The 18,181-nt window shown below is 33.9% G+C and overlaps 1 protein-coding gene across 8 annotated transcripts in view; it reads right to left on the bottom strand.

Moving 5' to 3' along the window:
* SLC16A7 (solute carrier family 16 member 7) overlaps nt 1-18,181 on the bottom strand; it is a 175,471-nt gene that overhangs the window by 122,515 nt on the left and 34,775 nt on the right. The gene's annotated exons all lie outside the window — the stretch shown is intronic.

Below are 18,181 nucleotides of genomic sequence, written 5' to 3'. Positions count from 1 at the left end.
TCTGCAAATACAGAGGATTTCCTGCAAAAACAAAGCTCCCTCTACTTTGGGTGGGATAATGTGTATGAGAGAGAGAAGAGAGGAAGAGGTAGAGAGTTTGTAAAGTAATAACATGATATTTTTATATAAAAATATTAAAACTATTTACATCAAAAAATTTTTAAGTATAACTTTAGTAATTAATGTACTAGAAACACTATAAAATGATCATCAGTTCTTTGATTATTTGAACCTTAAAACAAACATTTGACTTCTCTCTTTAATTTCCTTACCAAAAAAAAAAATATATATATACATATATATATATATGTATATATATATATATATATGTATATATATATATATATATCTTTCTATCCTAAACATGTGACTATTAATTGACTCATTTAACACTCTTAATATTTATCTACTAAAGTAGTGTTTGGTATTAGACAAAAAACAAATAAAATATTAATAAATATGAACATTAATAGTTGTTACGTAAGTTAGTAAAAAAATTATTAGTTTTATAGATAAATAAATATTAGATAACCACTGATTTCCTACTTGAAAAATAAGAGACTTAAATATGTAAATCTTGATAATTCTATTACTACTAAACCAATATAATTAACTTTCAGATATGATCAAGAATTTTTTTTATAATAGCACAGTGCAAAGATTGTTTAAATACATTTCACATGAACAAGGACAAAGAGGAGAGAACAAAGGTACTATGATGTCAGTTTGCTAATGCTTATAATGTTACCTGATTTGACCAGAGAACCTTGACCTTGTAATCCAACATGGAAGGGATTTTAGATAAAGAATCAATCTGTTTACTATGTAAGTTCCAAGATGATGATAAACCAACTATTTACATGAAATTGTCCCAATTTAGTAAGAATCACACAAAAACTTGTCGATTCTGCATGCATAGAACCTCCTTAGAGAGATAATTAAATTCACTTGAATTTAGAAACAGCATTAAAATGTTCCTCACAAATTTCCTAGTATACACAATCAGTAAAATACATAGTAAAGTAAACATTTTTAAGGGTATGACATCTTGCTATAATTAACTTTCTTATTTCAGTGACTAACACTAAAATATGTAATTCTGAATTTATTTCATTTATACATATAACACTGACATTATTTGCTACAATTACTCTTGTCTATATATTTATTACCTCATCCCTTAAAAGCAACTTCTCCCATTATTTTGATTCTCATTTGAGATAAAATAATATTACAAATATTTGAGGATAATAAGAAAGTCTTTCTTCTTATTTTTTTCTCTAACTATAAACTTATTTTGACAATGTAAACTTAGAAATTTCCAGATTTTCCTCTACAACGTTGAAACATCAATTTTAATTTACAATATTTTGTTATAGTGAAAGTTGTCTCATTTGTTTTAAATTGTTTTTATTTTTATTTTTTTGAGGAAGAAGCATACACTGAACCTAAAAGGTATTTATATGCTGATAACATATATATAAAAAATAGAGTAATTTGAGAGTTACATGATATGTCTACCAAATTAAGATGTTTTAAAAAGCAAGGTAGTTAATGTAAAAATAAAATAAAGTGAAATGCTTTTCATCTGTTCTGGCATGCCTTTTGACCTTCCCAATCACTTTCACCTTGCACAAATGCTAATATATCTGACCTTCTGAAACATGTATGTTTAAATCATAGATAAGCTTAACAGACTTTGACTTCCTAAAAAAAAGAAAAAAAAACTTGTTTTATAATTCCATTAATATAAAAACAATTGCAAAAAATTATAGGCTGTATGGTGCTCTTCTTAATGGGCACATAATTCCTTTACCTATTATACCAGAAATCAACACAAATAAAAAGGGGGAAAAAAAGGAAAACCCTTACACAGAAATCTTTAGGCCTCTGGAAGACTAAACAATGTGTAATCTCTTATCCAAAATCAGGTAGGAAAATACATGGTATACTCAATTCTATAACTTTGGAGACAATTATTAGGTAATTAAATAGCCCTACTTTTCGGAGAGGCCCAGCAGCCCTTTCCACACTGCTATTTTAATGCTCTGTGGTTTCATAAAATTCTACTTCTGGTGTATCTCATAATGAATTGCAAGGGCTCCTGATCTTTTCTAACTCATGAGAAAATTTTAATCACAAACTATATTTTTACAAAAGTGCTTAGGAAAGAAGCTAAGAATGTATGATGTAATTGGGGAAATATATTATTCATGTTTACACATGGTTGGTAATTATCTAAAGAATGATAAAAATGAAAAATGTCATCTGGCAAAGATAATTTTATTGATATACTTAACAAAAGATACAAAACAAGGAACTGTTTCAAAAGCCAAAGGATAGCTAAAAGGAATATTTAATATTATGTAAATTAACACTCAAATTTTCAAGAGAAATAGAAGATAATCTACTCTCTTACAAGAGTTTCTCCCTTTAATTTAGCAGCATCTTCCAATCATGTTTGTGAATTCTCAGTGCTCATTAAGACTTATAAAAAGTTCCTTGAATAAAATTTTCATTAACATCTCAATCAGAAGTCCATAATTTATGATAGTAGTTAGCATTAATAACAAAGCCAAAATAACTGAGAACCCATCTATTATCTTCTTTTAAAGCTCCTTCTCCTTTCCTTTCCACAGAAGCCCAGAAAATATGTTTGGTTTGGAAGCAACAGGCCTCCAGTGCCAAAAGAGAACTTAAGGTGAGTGATTAATGACACAGGCAAAAATGCAAAATCACATCAGCTGATGAGTGGATGACTAACCCAAGGTTGAAGAATGTGAGGACATTATTCAAGGCTGAAGCATAACATTCCTTTTGCTGTCAAGTGACAGGTTGGAGACACCATGTCCTATTCTGACATCCCAAAACAAATCCATTGTTTTAAGTTTATCCAACCACCAAAGGTGATCTTTGAAAGTCACAGGAAGCAGATTCCGTAAAGCCTTGTTATATAAAACTACATAATCACTGTTTTACATCTACAGGTACAGGGATTCCAAGTCTCTTGAGGAAATTCTACTTGCACACCCGAAAAAGTGATATAACCTAAAATCTTTAAACAAGCACAACACAATTATATAACTGTGTTGTATAATTGAACCTAAGAGAATAAATTTCACCATTATAGACTGAAAATCAAGTGAGAAAACACTAGCCCAAAAAAGTTTTGATCTTAGAACTTTAGCAAAAATATTGAATGAAATAATCTTGTTCACATATCTTTGTCATAGAGATATAAATGACCTGCCTTTCTTCTAATTGAAGGCATCAAAGATGAAAGAAAATCCGTAGCTGTTGGAAACATATATAATTGGTTTGGTGTTGTATTGAAAATCGACCATGCAGAAATCACAAAACCAAAACACACTGAGAAACCATCACTTGAGCTTCTCTTGTTGAAATGTCACTGTGCTCAGTTTGCCATATTACTACCCTACAGGTATGGGTAGCTGTGAGGGGTCAACAGGAGGGTAGGTGAAGAGAGCAACACAGATAGGAGTCCTTATCAGCTGTATTCACCCTACAGCCAAACTGACATTTATTCTTTGAAGCAAATTGTTCATCACAGTCTTTAAAAAAATATTTTTATATGATTAGGATGGACAAACATGATGAACTGTTAAGAATGGGCCTGAATGAACTCCAACTAGAGGAAGTGTAATTGACCCTGAGACCAAGCTCTGAAATTAATTGCTGGATTAACAAGGAATGTATACTTCCATGGGCAGCTGCCAGCCCATGCCTAAGTACATCAGGATGCTGAAGCAGACCTGTACCGCAGGTGCATGGGACATATCTGATGACTTTTTGGCTAGGAACTTAGAAGACCTTGACTGGCATATTGTAATTATTCAATAACTACCTTGGGAAAATGAAAACTATTGGTATTATTGCATTGTCAAAGACCAGACTGCTGCAAAGATACCAAAAATTGAACTTAGTATGAAATTTAATTTTTAGAAATTTTCAATTGGGCTGGGAATGTGGCTCAAGAGATAGCACACTCACCTGGCATGCATGCAGCCCAGGTTTGATTCTCAGCACCACATACAAACAAAGATGTTGTGTCCACCAAAAACTAAAAGAATAAGTATTAGAAAATTCTCTCTCTCTCTCTCTCTCTCCCTCTCTCTCTCTCTCTCTCTCTCTCTCTCTCCCTCTCTCTCTCTCTCTCTCTCTCTCTCCCTCTCCCTCTCCCTCTCCCTCTCCCTCTCTCTCTCTCTCAAAAAAAATTTAACTATCTAATGGATGCTGAACTATAGCCGGTAGGCTAGGACTGCAGAAGAGCTTGTTTCATATAAAGGTAACATGATAGACATAAGTATATAAAAGTAAACTATGTTGCCTCAATCTTCTCAAATGCTCTGATAATCTCCGTTTTAGAGAAAAGAAAACACTAGGCTTGGAGAAGTCAAGTTCTCAAGGTTACATAGCTTTAATGACAGGAATCCTTCTAACTTTGATCTTACTTACCTGTTCCATAATACCAGTTATGAGAAACATCTTTAATGAAAAAACACCCAATGCATATATCAGCAATAGATGGGTAGTTGGACTATGTGATATATAAAAACATTTCTTACATTTATTTCATTAAATTTCTGTTAAAATTCACTTAATGATATCAAACCTCCTTTATTTTATATAAGGCTTACCTTTTTAAATATATGGTAAAATAAGTAAATTTACAGTCCCAATTTCTTAGTTTACATTAGTTATCAAAGTGCTCAGGCACTCTTCAGTCTATACCCAAAGGACTTAAAAACAGAATACTCCTACAGGGACACAGCCACATCAATGTTTATTGCAGCACAATTAACAATAGCTAAATTGTAGAACCAACCTAAATGCCCTTCAGTAGATGAATGGATAAAGAAAATATGGTATATATGCACAATGGAATATTACTCAGCAATAAAAGGGAATAAAATCATGGCATTTGCAGGTAAATGGATGAAGTTGGAGAATATAATGCTAAGTGAAGTTAGTCAGTCCCAAAAAACCAAATGCCAAATGTTTTCTCTTATATAAGGAGGCTGATTCATAGTGGGGTTGGGAGGGGAAACATGGGAAGATTAGATGAACTCTAGATAGAGCAAAGGGGAGGGAGGGGAAAGGCAAGGGGGTAAAAAAAAGATGGTAGAATGAGATGGACAACATTACCCTAAGTACATGTATGAAGACATGAATGGTGTGAATATACTTTGTGTACAACCAGAGATATGAACAATTGTGCTCTATATGTGTAATATGAATCATAGTGCTGTCATATATAACAAATAAGAATAAAAAATTTTAAAAAAGAAATCACACACACAAACCTTGGTGTTTGAAGTCAAAGGAAAGGAAAATGAACATTTGAATGAAGAGGTTATTGGGTTTGCATGAATTTTATTACTATTTATTCCTTTGGAAGATAGAGTAAATTGTGAGCCTCATAGATTTCATGTGTTCAGAAATAAAATAAATCCTTATATTTAAGCATTTCAAAAAAAAGGCCATGTTATTTTAAAATACAACAGTGGGAATTAATATCATCAGGCAAAAATCTGTCCTAATAAGCAGAAGATGATGACACACAATCATAAATTCCAAATATTAAGCTAATACAGTACAGTGCTTTGAAAAAATATTTTAAAATGTGCCAATGAAATAATTACTTAAATCAAATTCAGTACTTTTAAAGTAAAATCCAATTAAGCAAAGTTAAAAAATCAGATGAATTCCAATCAATTTCATCCAAATCCGATATGAACTGACCAAAAAGGGGTGTATTTCAGCCCCAACACCCACTGAACTTTGGACAGTGTCACTCTCACTTGGCTCAAACAAAAATGTGACTGAAATCAGGGCATAGCATTATTTGGATCTGAAATAGCAAAAGACCTTTAAGCCAAAGCTCCACTTAGAAGTTTGAAGCATTAAGTTCCACTGATGCCTCTTGTCTCCACCACTCTCAAGTCCCAAATAAACTGTTTTCTGTAATCACAAGTCTCTTTTAAGTCTGTTCTGCAAACAGCTGAGCCCTTTTTCCCTTGTTGTTTGTACTTTCCACTTTATCACACCCTTCTTGATGTCCTTCTCCATGTTTTTTATACTTTCTATGCCCTCTAGGCTCCCATTGTTTATTATATATACATATATAAACAAACTTCCTTATTCCTGCCCTGGACATTGTGTTGTCTCCACATATTTTCTCCTCAAATCTGATTTACAGAAGTTGCCTTCTCCATACATCCAGGTCTAGAACAGAGGCTCAGCATAATCCACTTCCACTCTGTGGTTTTTATATCATTATTTTTCACCTTCATGCAAAAAAAAATCTTTTAACATTCAGCTCATAAAGATATATCACATTCATGGGGACTTACCAGCTTTTAGGCCATCCCTTTAAGATTCATTTCACCTCATTCCCAAATCCTACCATAACCTAACTATAAAATTCATGACCTCTACTTTTATTTTTATTCCAGTAACTTGATTCAAATTTGAACTTAATGGCCACTTGGAATGCCTCTATTACTGGGGTCTTAAACATTGACATTCCACATCACAATTACTATTACTATCTTTTATGCAATCTTAAAAAATTGTTATTCCATTTATCCTGTTCTAGAATCTCCTTGAAAATGTCCAATCCATTGACACATCTTCTCCCAAACTCTGAGCCCTTTTTTAGCTCCAATTTCTTTTCTGCTCAGCTGAAAAAGTTGGTCTCCATTAAATTCCATTTCTGATAATGATAGGCAAAAATATCTTTGGAAAATTTCCTAAGTGGATTCTCAATGGTTTTTAAAATCTATACCTTATAGAAAAGAAGAGTATAAATGTGGCAACTACACAATGCACTAACCACATTCTTAGCAGGTGGATAATATTATTATAATCTATAATCAATCAACAACAATATCAAGTACCTTGCATTTATATGTTCTTGCAATAAGGAGCCTAAAAATTTCAAACTTGGAATGGGATATACAACTCTAGTAATCTACAGAGCTTGGGGAAATGGATTAACTGTATAGACTGATGCCTTTTCACATTCACAGATTTCAATTATGGCAAGATCCCAGGCTTCTCTGATACAATTATTACACAGATCTTGGTATCCTCCCCTCTTCTTCACTACTACAGTTCTAACATCTTTCCTTTCCTCAAGTCCCCCAAACATCCTCAGTCACCCCCTGAAAGTTAGCTTCTTATTCACGGATAAGATGAAAATCATCAGATCAGGTGTGGAGTCCTATAATGTTTTGGTTACCTGTGTATATTTCAGGTCTCTATTAGTCCTTTCTTCCTTCCTCCCCTGAGGTGGACTAGTTCCTTACTAGTTATCAAATATGAACTCACTAGTAGAAATATTTGTACTTGAATTTTGACTGTTTTGTCATCGGATCTGACCCCATTTCACTTCATTATTCTCCTCTAATGTCATGACTACCCTTGCACTACGTGCTCTGCCAACACTGAACTAATTTCAGTTTCCAGCTCACTCCATGTTAGCTCCTATCTTTGTGTCTTTAAATAACTTAATAGGTGTTATTGCTATTAAGGAATCCTCTTCCCTGCTTCTCTGTTAAGGAAGCTCCTATGTATTCCTCAAAACCCACCTGAAGAGCTCTTCTTCTGTGAGAGCAGCACAAAAGAAAGACATAAGGTGAGGGTAATGTGAAGTATTAGCAGGATAAGGAACTTCCAAGAACGTGATAATAAGGCAGGCTCACAATACCTAAAATTGATAGATGATAATAGATTTCAATTATGATACCATATTTTTTGATTTACCTTCTATTTTACACATATGTTTCCACTTATTTCATGAAAAGCATTTCAACCATTCCCTGACAGCTGAAAAATAGGGTCCTGACCTTTCAGATTTGCAGATGATTACAAAAGTATTTCCAGTTATTGGGAAATGACCAGTTTTCCATCTGCTTATGAAGAGATTTTGAAAGAGGAGGGAGGAAAGGAAAGTTGAGCTATAACAGACATTTCTTAGAAGAGAAAAACAAAACAAACCATTGATTTTAATTTTTCTACAATGTTCACAAATTTCTTAAATACCAATTATTTATGATATTATAATATAGGCTTTAAGGTAATTTTGGAAGCTGAACCTAAGATTTTATGACTTCTATCCTGTTTAGGGTGTTAGGAACATCTGGCAAAGTTTCACAGTTTTGTTTTGCTTTGTTTGTATTTTGTCTTAGATTTTATTTTATATTGAGCACCTAATGTTAACTCTTAAATCAAGTGAGTTCTTCTATTTTACTACTATTTTGATTTTATGCCAACTGTTATCTATATGGATAGCCAAATATTCATAATCAGCAAATACTCCATCCACATTTCTGGTTCAAAAGCTCTTCTGTGTTCAGAGTCGAAGCAGGACAGATACTGGTTTTTAAAGGGAAGAGAGATACTCATCTCCATAGATATTTGTGCTTTTTGAGAACTGATGTATGTTGCTGTTGAGATAGTTCCAAAGTCACCCTCCAAAACTGAAAAACAGATGTGACACTTGGAAAATTTTCAAAACCTATTTAGATACAGCACCACAATTTTCTTCAAAAATACCAAACAATTCACCAAAATTCCTTCTGCTGTGAAAAGGCTGCTGGAAGACCAATGTTTTCAAACTGTTCAGCTTGATTACACTGTTGTGGTACCACTTATCTAGAGCTATTTTAAGCATCCTCTTGGGTTACAGTAAGCTATATTGTAAATCTAATTACACTTACCCACAGGGAAGGAAGTACATAAGAACTCTGCTCTGTAATACACTTAACAAAAGGCACTATGGTTTTCTTCAAAGTACTTATCAAAATTGTTATTATACAGTTATTTATATTTCTCATCCCTGAATCTCACACTGTAAATCCCACCACGAAACGTGGATGTGTTGCACATTTGTAATAGCTAGCAGAGTGCCTAGATGGTCAATAAATAAATATTCAGTGAACAAATGAATGGAGTGAACGAATGAATGACCAAAGAGATAACTGAATTTATAGACATTTATGTTTTTCATGTTAATCTTGTGCAGAAAAGTTACATGTATTTTCTAGACTCAGAGTCATAGCACAATGTAGTGTGAGACAGACAATTTCAAATGCAATGGATTTAATGTCAGATTTGGTATTTAACAGTTCTGTGATCAAAGACAAGTGGATTAAATTTTCTAACCTTCTGTTTCCTCATCTGTAAAACTTGAATAATTATATTGGAATAAGTACTAAAGATAATGCACAGAAAAGTATGCATTACAGTCCATGGTAGGGAGAAAGGTCTAAATAAGGTAGGTAATAACATTTATTAATATTTCATCTAGCTTGTAAGTGAATTATATTAATCTAAATTATCCAAGGGCTCTTCAAAATTGACAACATAAGTCTATTTAGAACATAGGCAAGCAGTGATAACCCATCAATAATTTATAGCAATAAAATGAATTTCCCAACACCTTCCGTGCCTATTTTCCCAATTATTATAAGCCTTTTGCACAAGTTACTTTCAAATTGTTCACAACTATTCTGGATTCTATCTCAATGGACTCACATAACCATAATTAAGTTTGTGGTTAGCTCAATTCTCTGGCCTAGATTGCATGTTCTTCCTCATTATTATTATACTATTGCCACATTACTCTATAGCTTTGGCTCCTATTATAGTTGAAAAAAGTAATCACTCCTGGATTGTGTTTCCCTTCTGAACTATACCTTCCTTGAGGTTTTATCGTCTGCATGCAGAAGCTTATCTGATCTTAATTATTAATATCTATTCATATTTTCATCAAAGAAGCATTTACAAAGAACAATGTATATGTCACATACAATGTCAAGACATACAGTTAAAAAAATAAAGATGATAACGTCCTGGGGCATCCAAAAGTTCAGAGTCTATTTAAGAGGTATAAACCTAGAAAGAGATAATGAAAAATAAGGGAAATAATATGTGCACGAGTTTGTGAAAATATGAGATTCCTGTTTTAGTCAGCTTTTTTTTTTTTTTGTCATTGTGACTAAATGACCAGATCAGTACAATTGTAGAGCAGGAAAAGTTTATTTCAGGGCTCACAGTTTTAGAGGTTTTAGTCTACAGAAGGCTGGCTCCATTCGTAGGGGCTCCAGTTGAGGCTGAGCATCATGGCAGGAATGTGTGGCAGAAGGAAGCAGCTCTCATCATGATGATCAGAAAACAGCAGAGAAAGTCCACTTGCCAGATATAAATATATACCCAAAGCCACACTCCAATTCCCACCTCCTCCAGCCACACCCTATACTTCAGTTACTACTCAATTAATCCCTATTAGGGGATTAAATCACTGATGGGTTAAGACTTACAACCCAATCATTTCTCCTCTGAGCCTTCTAGCATTGTCTCACTTGTGAGCTTTTGGGAGACACCTCACATCCAAACCATAACAATATCTCATCAGGCTGGGTGAATGAAGAACAGGGATAGAGCCTAGAGAAAGGAAAATTTGGAACAATTCTTCAAAGATAAGGAATAATCCATGGATAAGGATAAAAAGGATGAGAAGAGCATCATTCTAGATATGAAGCACCAAAACAGATGATTGTACATTCACACAGGAAAGGCTAACACAGAAAATAGCTTCTACAACTATATCATCAGTTCAATTCACAAAGTTTGCCAGATATGGTGGCACATACCTATAATCCCAGCAGCTTTGAAGGCTGATGCAGGAGGAAGGCGAATTCACAGCCAGCCTCAGCAAAAGCAAGGCACTGGACAACTGAGTGAGACCCTGACTCTAAATAAAATACAAAATAGGGCTGGGGATGTGGCTCAGTGGTCGAGTGCCCCTGAGTTCAATTCCTGGTATCTCCCTCCAAAAAAAAAAAAAAAGATTCACAAAGTTTGTCTACAGCATAAAAATATGTAGGGAAGGGTTTAATTTAGGTTGTGTTACTTAGTTATTCAGTCTTGATATTCCAATACCGTGGAGTATTATCATTACCATACATCTTCCCACCAAACACAAACTCTAAACTGCCTTAGTAATGATGAGAAAAAGACCACAAAAGTTCTCTGTAAAGAAAAACTGACACACATTTTGGAAGGTGCAATCTTTAACAGTTAACTAAGCTCTAGGTTGCAGAAGAGCATTGGCACTGGCTTCTCCTTTTCACAAGTGGAAAAATAAACAATTATATCCAGTACTGTTCAGCAGCTCTATCCAAACCAGAAAGTTCCATGCAAAAACAGCTCCCTTGAATGTAAAAGTAGAAAAGTTATTAAGGCAAAATTTTGCAAACAAAACTATTTTTGCTTTAGTATTTCTCTTGCAACACACTAATGTTTTTCTATGCTGATGCATATACAACACACATCAGATAGAGCACTAATCTCTAGGATATATAAAGAACTCAAAAAGCTAAGCACCAGAAAAAACCAAATAACACAATCAATAAAGGGGCCAAGGACCTGAACAGACACTTCTCAGAAGATGATATATAATCAATCAACAAATATATGAAAAAATTTCATCATCTCTAGCAATTAAAGAAATGCAAATCAAAACCACTCTAAGATTTCATCTCACTCCAGACAGAATGGCAGCTATTATGACGAGGAACAACAATAAGGGTTGGCAAGGATGTGGGGAAAACGGTACACTCATACACTGCTGGTGGGGCTGCAAATTGGTGTAACCAATATGGAAAGCAGTATGGAAGATTCATGGAAAATTGGGTATGGAACCACCATATGACCCAAATATCCCTCTCCTCGATCTATACTCAAAGGACTTAAAAACAGCATACTACAGGGACACAGCCACATCAATGTTTATAGCAGCACAATTCACAATAGCTAAACTGTGGAACCAATCTAGATGCCCTTCAATAGATGAATAGATTTAAAAAATGTGGCATATGTACACGAGAGAATATTACTCAGCAATAAAAGAGAATAAAATCATGGCATTTGCAGGTAAATGGATAGAGTTAGAGAAGATAATGCTAAGTAAAGTTAGCCAATCCCAAAAAACCAAATGCCGAATATTTTCTCTGATATAAGGTAGATTCATAGTGGGGTAGAAAGTGGGAGCATGAGAGGAATAGACAAACTCTAGATAGGGCACAGGGGTTGGAGGGGAAGTTAGGGGGCATGGGGTTAGAAATGATGGTGGAACATGTTAGACATTATTATTCAAAGTACATGTATGAAGACACAAATTAGTGTGAATATACTTTGTATACAACCAGAGATATGAAAAATTGTGTTCTATATGTGTAATAAGAATTGTAATTCATTCTGCTGTCATATATAAATAAAAAAATTAATAAAACAAACAGAATTTGATTTAAAAAAATAACTGTTAGAAGCTTCAGTATATATATTTTTAATGAGTCCAAATATATAGTATATATTTGGACTCATTAAAAAAGAAATTCACTTTTGACTGTCCTATTAAGACAACAGCTTGGGCTGGGGTTGTGGTTCAGTGGTAGAGTGCTCCTTTCACATGTGTAAGGCATTGGGTTCGATCCTCAGCACCACATAAAAATAAATGAATAAAATAAAAAGATTGTGTCCATCTACAACTAAAAACAATATTTAAAATAATAAAAAAGGCAATAGCTTCATTTTATTCACACAGTATCACCATCAAAAGCAAAGTAGGTTCTTAGAAATGTTTCAGAATGAATGAATAAATGAAACTAGATATAATAATAGGAGAATTTGGCAGCAAATGAATAGTGTCTGCTGTAGAAGGGAACATGAATATAGACAAAAGAACTGCTTTATATAAAATAAATGAAAGAATCATAGGAACAAGAAATGGGAAACAATTCTTCCAGCCACTGTGATCAGGGAAGGTCTCCGTGATGGAGACGGTGGGAGTGGGATAGTGATCTACAGACAGAAGGACCTTGTATGTGCTATTCCACCCAGTTCTCACTACCACATCCTGTCAGCCATCTAGCTCATATTTACAGAGAAAGAATAGCTTAAAGGGTTCGACCAAAGGGTTTCAAATAGCATGTATGCAATATTAGTTTAAAAGTTCCTGAGGGAACTTAGCGAAAGATCAAAATATTCTTATTTTAACTTTTTATAATGTTTTGGAAAAGACATTTAGAATACCAGACTCTTTCTCAGGTTGCCAAGATGAAAGGTGGCTATTTTAAATTGTTAATACGTGGCAGCTCTTGTTTTTGATAAGGGCTGCCAACAACATTCATTATATCTGTCAGTCAGATGCTAAAAAAGAAAAAAAAATCATTGAAAAAAATCTTACACGCTTGCAAACAGTTGGCATGATGAATGGTTTCAGTAGTCAGTGGTGGCATGGTTTCTTTTGTTGTTTGGGTAGATAGAGTCCAAGACTATTTTCAGGAAAGAATTAGATTTTTTTTTCAGAATCGCAGTCATTTAATTTCTTTTAGCAAGCAAAAATAACAATCACTATGTTTGAAAAAGTAAAAATTTAATATTTTTCCCCAATGGTGGGAAGAATTCAACTTAACATAAGATTTCATTTCAAATGACAAAATGTGGATGTTCAAAAATTTCCAATAGGACATATAAGTTGTCATCATGAAATGCCCCCCAAATGTCAACTCTTGAAAACATAGAGAAAGTCATAAATTCTTCTTACAAAGTATACAAGTCTAATAACTCCTTTGTTTCTGGCAATAGCATTGAATTTCCTAACAACCATTTAAATTTGGGACAGGGCTAAGAAAAAGTTATCTTTTGTTGTCCCAAGAGCTGGGAGGGTGCTTTGCCTAGAGGGCCCTGCCAGCTCTACCCTCCCCGCCACCTGTTCCCACCATGTCCTGTGTATCACCTCCACCAGGGTGCTGTGGAGTCACATCCTTTCACTACATTGGTAAGCATGACATTTTTTTTTTTTCTGAGTTACATGAGTTCATCTAACAACTTATTGTACCTAAGAAAGAAATCTTGGTGCCTTCCGATTTGTAAAGAGGTTGGACAGAAGTGGTAGATAACCTGGAAACCACACTTATGATTGGGATCAAGAGTGTGTGGGGGGGTGCTCTTGTTGAACTGAACCCTCAAACTGTGGGGTGTGAATTAACTCAGGGTCATTAGTGTCAGAATTGAACCGCAGAACACCTCATTGGTGTTGGCCAAGAATGAGAGAATCAGTTGTTGTGGATGAAATTCCCACACAGTAAGTGTCAGAAGTATTTTTGTTTCTGTTTTGTTTTATTCCTCTTTTGGTCACCTTAATTATACAGCATAGTTTCAATTTCCTCATTGTCAGAAAGAGTTTGTATTGTAAGTTTAGGTGATTTTAGTTTTTTTTTTTTTTTAAGTAGTAATATCTAAGAACATTTTAGGGAGAGGAATAAGAAAACAGTATAGCAATGTACTGTTTTTGTGAAACAGAAATTGATGGCACAAACTAAAATTAATTTTCATATTAGAGGATGATGAAAACAAAGAAAGATGGTAACAGTAACAAGAGTGCTATGATAAATTAAGAATCTTTGGAAAATAAGAAGATATTTTTAAAGGAATTATTCAAAGTCAAAAGCCATCGACCAAAAAATTATAAAGTGTGCTTATGTGTGTGTTACTGAATTGATACTTCCCAATCATAGATAAAGATTGGATAGTATTGCAACATATTAAATCAGTGTTTGATGCTAAAATTTAAAAAGTTCTATAACTAAAATCTGGACCAGCCAACAACATATAACACAAATCAATTGTTAACAGAAAGGGTAGAGAAATATTTAATAACCTATTGGAATACATGAAAATACCTACATTCTTCTTATAATTTGATATTTGCTTCATGTAATAAGTACAATGTTTCCTATGTTCATTATAGGTCAACATAGCTGTCAAAGATTCTAGTACTCCCTTTTTTATAGAAAATTCTAATTTTTTCCTAGGATAGGAATGTAGAAGAGATTTTTATTATACATAATAGACTGAAGAAAGTATTTAGTATATGTTTAAATTCTCAGAGATTTAAGAATTACTTGTAGAATATTTAAGACACTAAGAGTCAGATCTGTCTTCTTAGGTCAACCACTAATGAGCTGTGTGAATTTAAAACTTAGTTAGCCTTTTAAAATCAGCCTTCTCATCTCTAAAAAAATATGAGAAAATATCTCATAGGTCATCGAAAGAATAAAACGATATACTATTTCTTGGCAGCTTTGCATTTGTATGTCACAGAGCAATATTAATTTTTTAAAAAATAATTAAGTGATTGGAATATAAGGGTATCGATAAATGTTTACTTTTTAAATTACTCCTTTGCTTCTAATTCTGGTTTCAAGATTGGTAGGCACTGGAAACTTGAAAGAAAAAAAAAACAGCAACAACCATATTAATAGAATATGCACCTATTTATAGATGATGTCTAAAACAGAAAGAATATTTTTTTAAAAAAAAGCTGGGAGACACAAAATGTGGAAATCGCTGATCACCATAAAAATATCAGATGATTACATTATATAATGAAGATATTTTGGGAGAAAAATCCTTTGTCCTCAAATAGATCTGTTATTTTCCTTTGAGCACTAGGCACACACAATGGGATAATACAGATTTGAGAACAACAGTTGACAGTATGCTAAATATATGTACTTTAAAAAACATTGACACAATTTCTGTCCCATGCAGTAGAAAAAAAGAGGATGATAATTTAACCTCAAGTTTCTGTGATGAAAATTTTGTACATTCATGTTTTCCTCATAATTCTTTCTTGGCATGAATGTTAGGAAAAACAAGTTGATCTGAGGAAAGAAAAGTATTTATATTTAATTTCTTAGAAACATCATAATTCTGCATAGATCTCAATTTAGAACCTATGTTAGCAAAAGCAATTCTAAGCAGAAAGAGTGAATCAGGCGGTATAGCGATACCAGATTTCAAACTATATTACAGAGCAATAGTGACAAAAACAGCATGGTACTGGTACCAAAACAGGCGGGTGGACCAATGGTATAAAATAGAGGACACAGAGACTAACCCACAAAGTTACAACTATCTTATATTTGATAAAGGGGCTATAAGCATGCAATGGAGGAAGGATAGCATCTTCAACAAATGGTGTTGGGAAAACTGGAAATCCATATGCAACAAAATGAAACTGAATCCCTTTCTCTCGCCATGCACAAAAGTTAACTCAAAATGGATCAAGGAGCTTGATATCAAATCAGAAACTCTGCGTCTAATAGAAGATAAAGTTGGCTCAGATCTACAGATTGTGGGGTCGGGCTCCAAATTCCTTAATAGGACACCCATAGCACAAGAGTTAACAACTAGAATCAACAAATGGGACTTAATTAAACTTAAAAGTTTTTTTTCAGCAAAAGAAACAATAAGAGAGGTAAATAGGGAGCCTACATCCTGGGAACGAATTTTTACTCCTCACACTTCAGATAGAGCCCTAATATCCAGAGTATACAAAGAACTCAAAAAACTAGACAATAAGATAACAAATAACCCAATCAACAAATGGGCCAAGGACCTGAACAGACACTTCTCAGAGGAGGATATACAATCAATCAACAAGTACATGAAAAAATGCTCTCCATCTCTAGCAGTCAGAGAAATGCAAATCAAAACCACCCTAAGATACCATCTCACTCCAGTAAGATTGGCAGCCACTATGAATTCAAACAACAACAAGTGCTGGCGAGGATGTGGAGAAAAGGGTACACTTGTACATTGCTGGTGGGACTGCAAATTGGTGCGGCCAATTTGGAAAGCAGTTTGGAGATTCATGGGAAAGCTGGGAATGGAACCACCATTTGACCCTGCTATTGCCCTTCTCGGACTATTCCCTGAAGACCTTAAAAGAGCATGCTACAGGGACACTGCCACATCGATGTTCATAGCAGCACAATTCACAATAGCTAGACTGTGGAACCAACCCAGATGCCCTTCAATAGACGAATGGATAAAAAAAATGTGGCATCTATACACAATGGAGTACTATGCAGCAAAAAAAAATGACAAAATCATAGAATTTTCAGGGAAATGGATGGCATTAGAGCAGATTATGCTTAGTGAAGCTAGCCAAACCCTAAAAAACAGATACCAAATGTCTTCTTTGATATAATGAGAGCAAGTATGAACAGAGCAGGGAGGAAGAGTAGGAAGAAAAGAGTAACATTAAACAGAGACTTGAGATGGGAGGGAAAGGGAGAGAAAAGGGAAATTGCATGGAAATGAAGGGAGACACTCATTGCTAAACAAAATTACATATAAGAGGTTGTGAGGGGAATGGGAAAATAAACAAAGAGAGAAATGAATTACAGTAGATGGGGTAGAGAGAGAAGATGGGAGGGGAGGGGAGGGGGGATAGTAGGGGATAGGAAAGGTAGCAGAATACAACAGTCACTAATATGGCATTATGTAAAATTGTGAATGTGTAACTGACGTGATTCTGCAATCTGCATTTGGGGTAAAATTGGGAGTTCATAACCCATGTCAATCTAATGTATGAAATATAATATGTCAAGAGCTTTGTAATGTTGTGAACAACCAATAAAAAAAATGTAAAAAAAAAAAAGATAAATAAAAAAAAATAAAAAAAATAAAAAATATTAAAAAAAAAAATAGAACCTATGTAGTTTGATCGTTTTATCTCATGGTCTTATGAGCTCATATTTCATTTATTTGAAGACTGCTTAAATCAGTTTTTAACAGAAAAAAATAAATTAAATTGTGAGGAGAACAAAATTTATTCTAGCATACCCTACACAGCTGTTTCAAAGTAAATGCTATTTAAAATGAAATTGGTAAAATAACTGTTTAAATATTAAATAGATACTGAAAACACAAATACTTCTTAAGATGACTTGTTCTGAGAAATACTGATTTGCTAGAATTACAGGCATATGCAGCCACACCTTGCTGAAGTTAAGTCACTATTAATAATATGTAGAAAATCTAAAACCAGGACATCTGAGTCCTTATTTTTCTAAATATGGTGCCTCCCCTCCTCTTAAAAGGGTTAACAATTGTGATAGATGCAGGAAATTCCTCAAAATGAACACATGACTTCAATGGAAAATTCAAAGGATTCTATCCGGGAAATATTGTTCTGATGGACAAATGAATCAAGTCAGAAACATTCACTCTGCCATCTTTGGACTACTACACAATAGTCTGCCAAAACAGAATCCATCTGAAGATTTTAGAAAATTATAAC

The sequence above is a fragment of the Spermophilus citellus genome (assembly GCF_964194105.1).
Source record: "Spermophilus citellus genome assembly, chromosome: 10".
In the NCBI taxonomy this organism is placed as follows: Eukaryota; Metazoa; Chordata; class Mammalia; order Rodentia; family Sciuridae; genus Spermophilus; species Spermophilus citellus.
The sequence above is the reverse complement of the archived record's forward strand: the minus strand, read 5'-3'. Positions and strand labels throughout refer to the sequence as shown.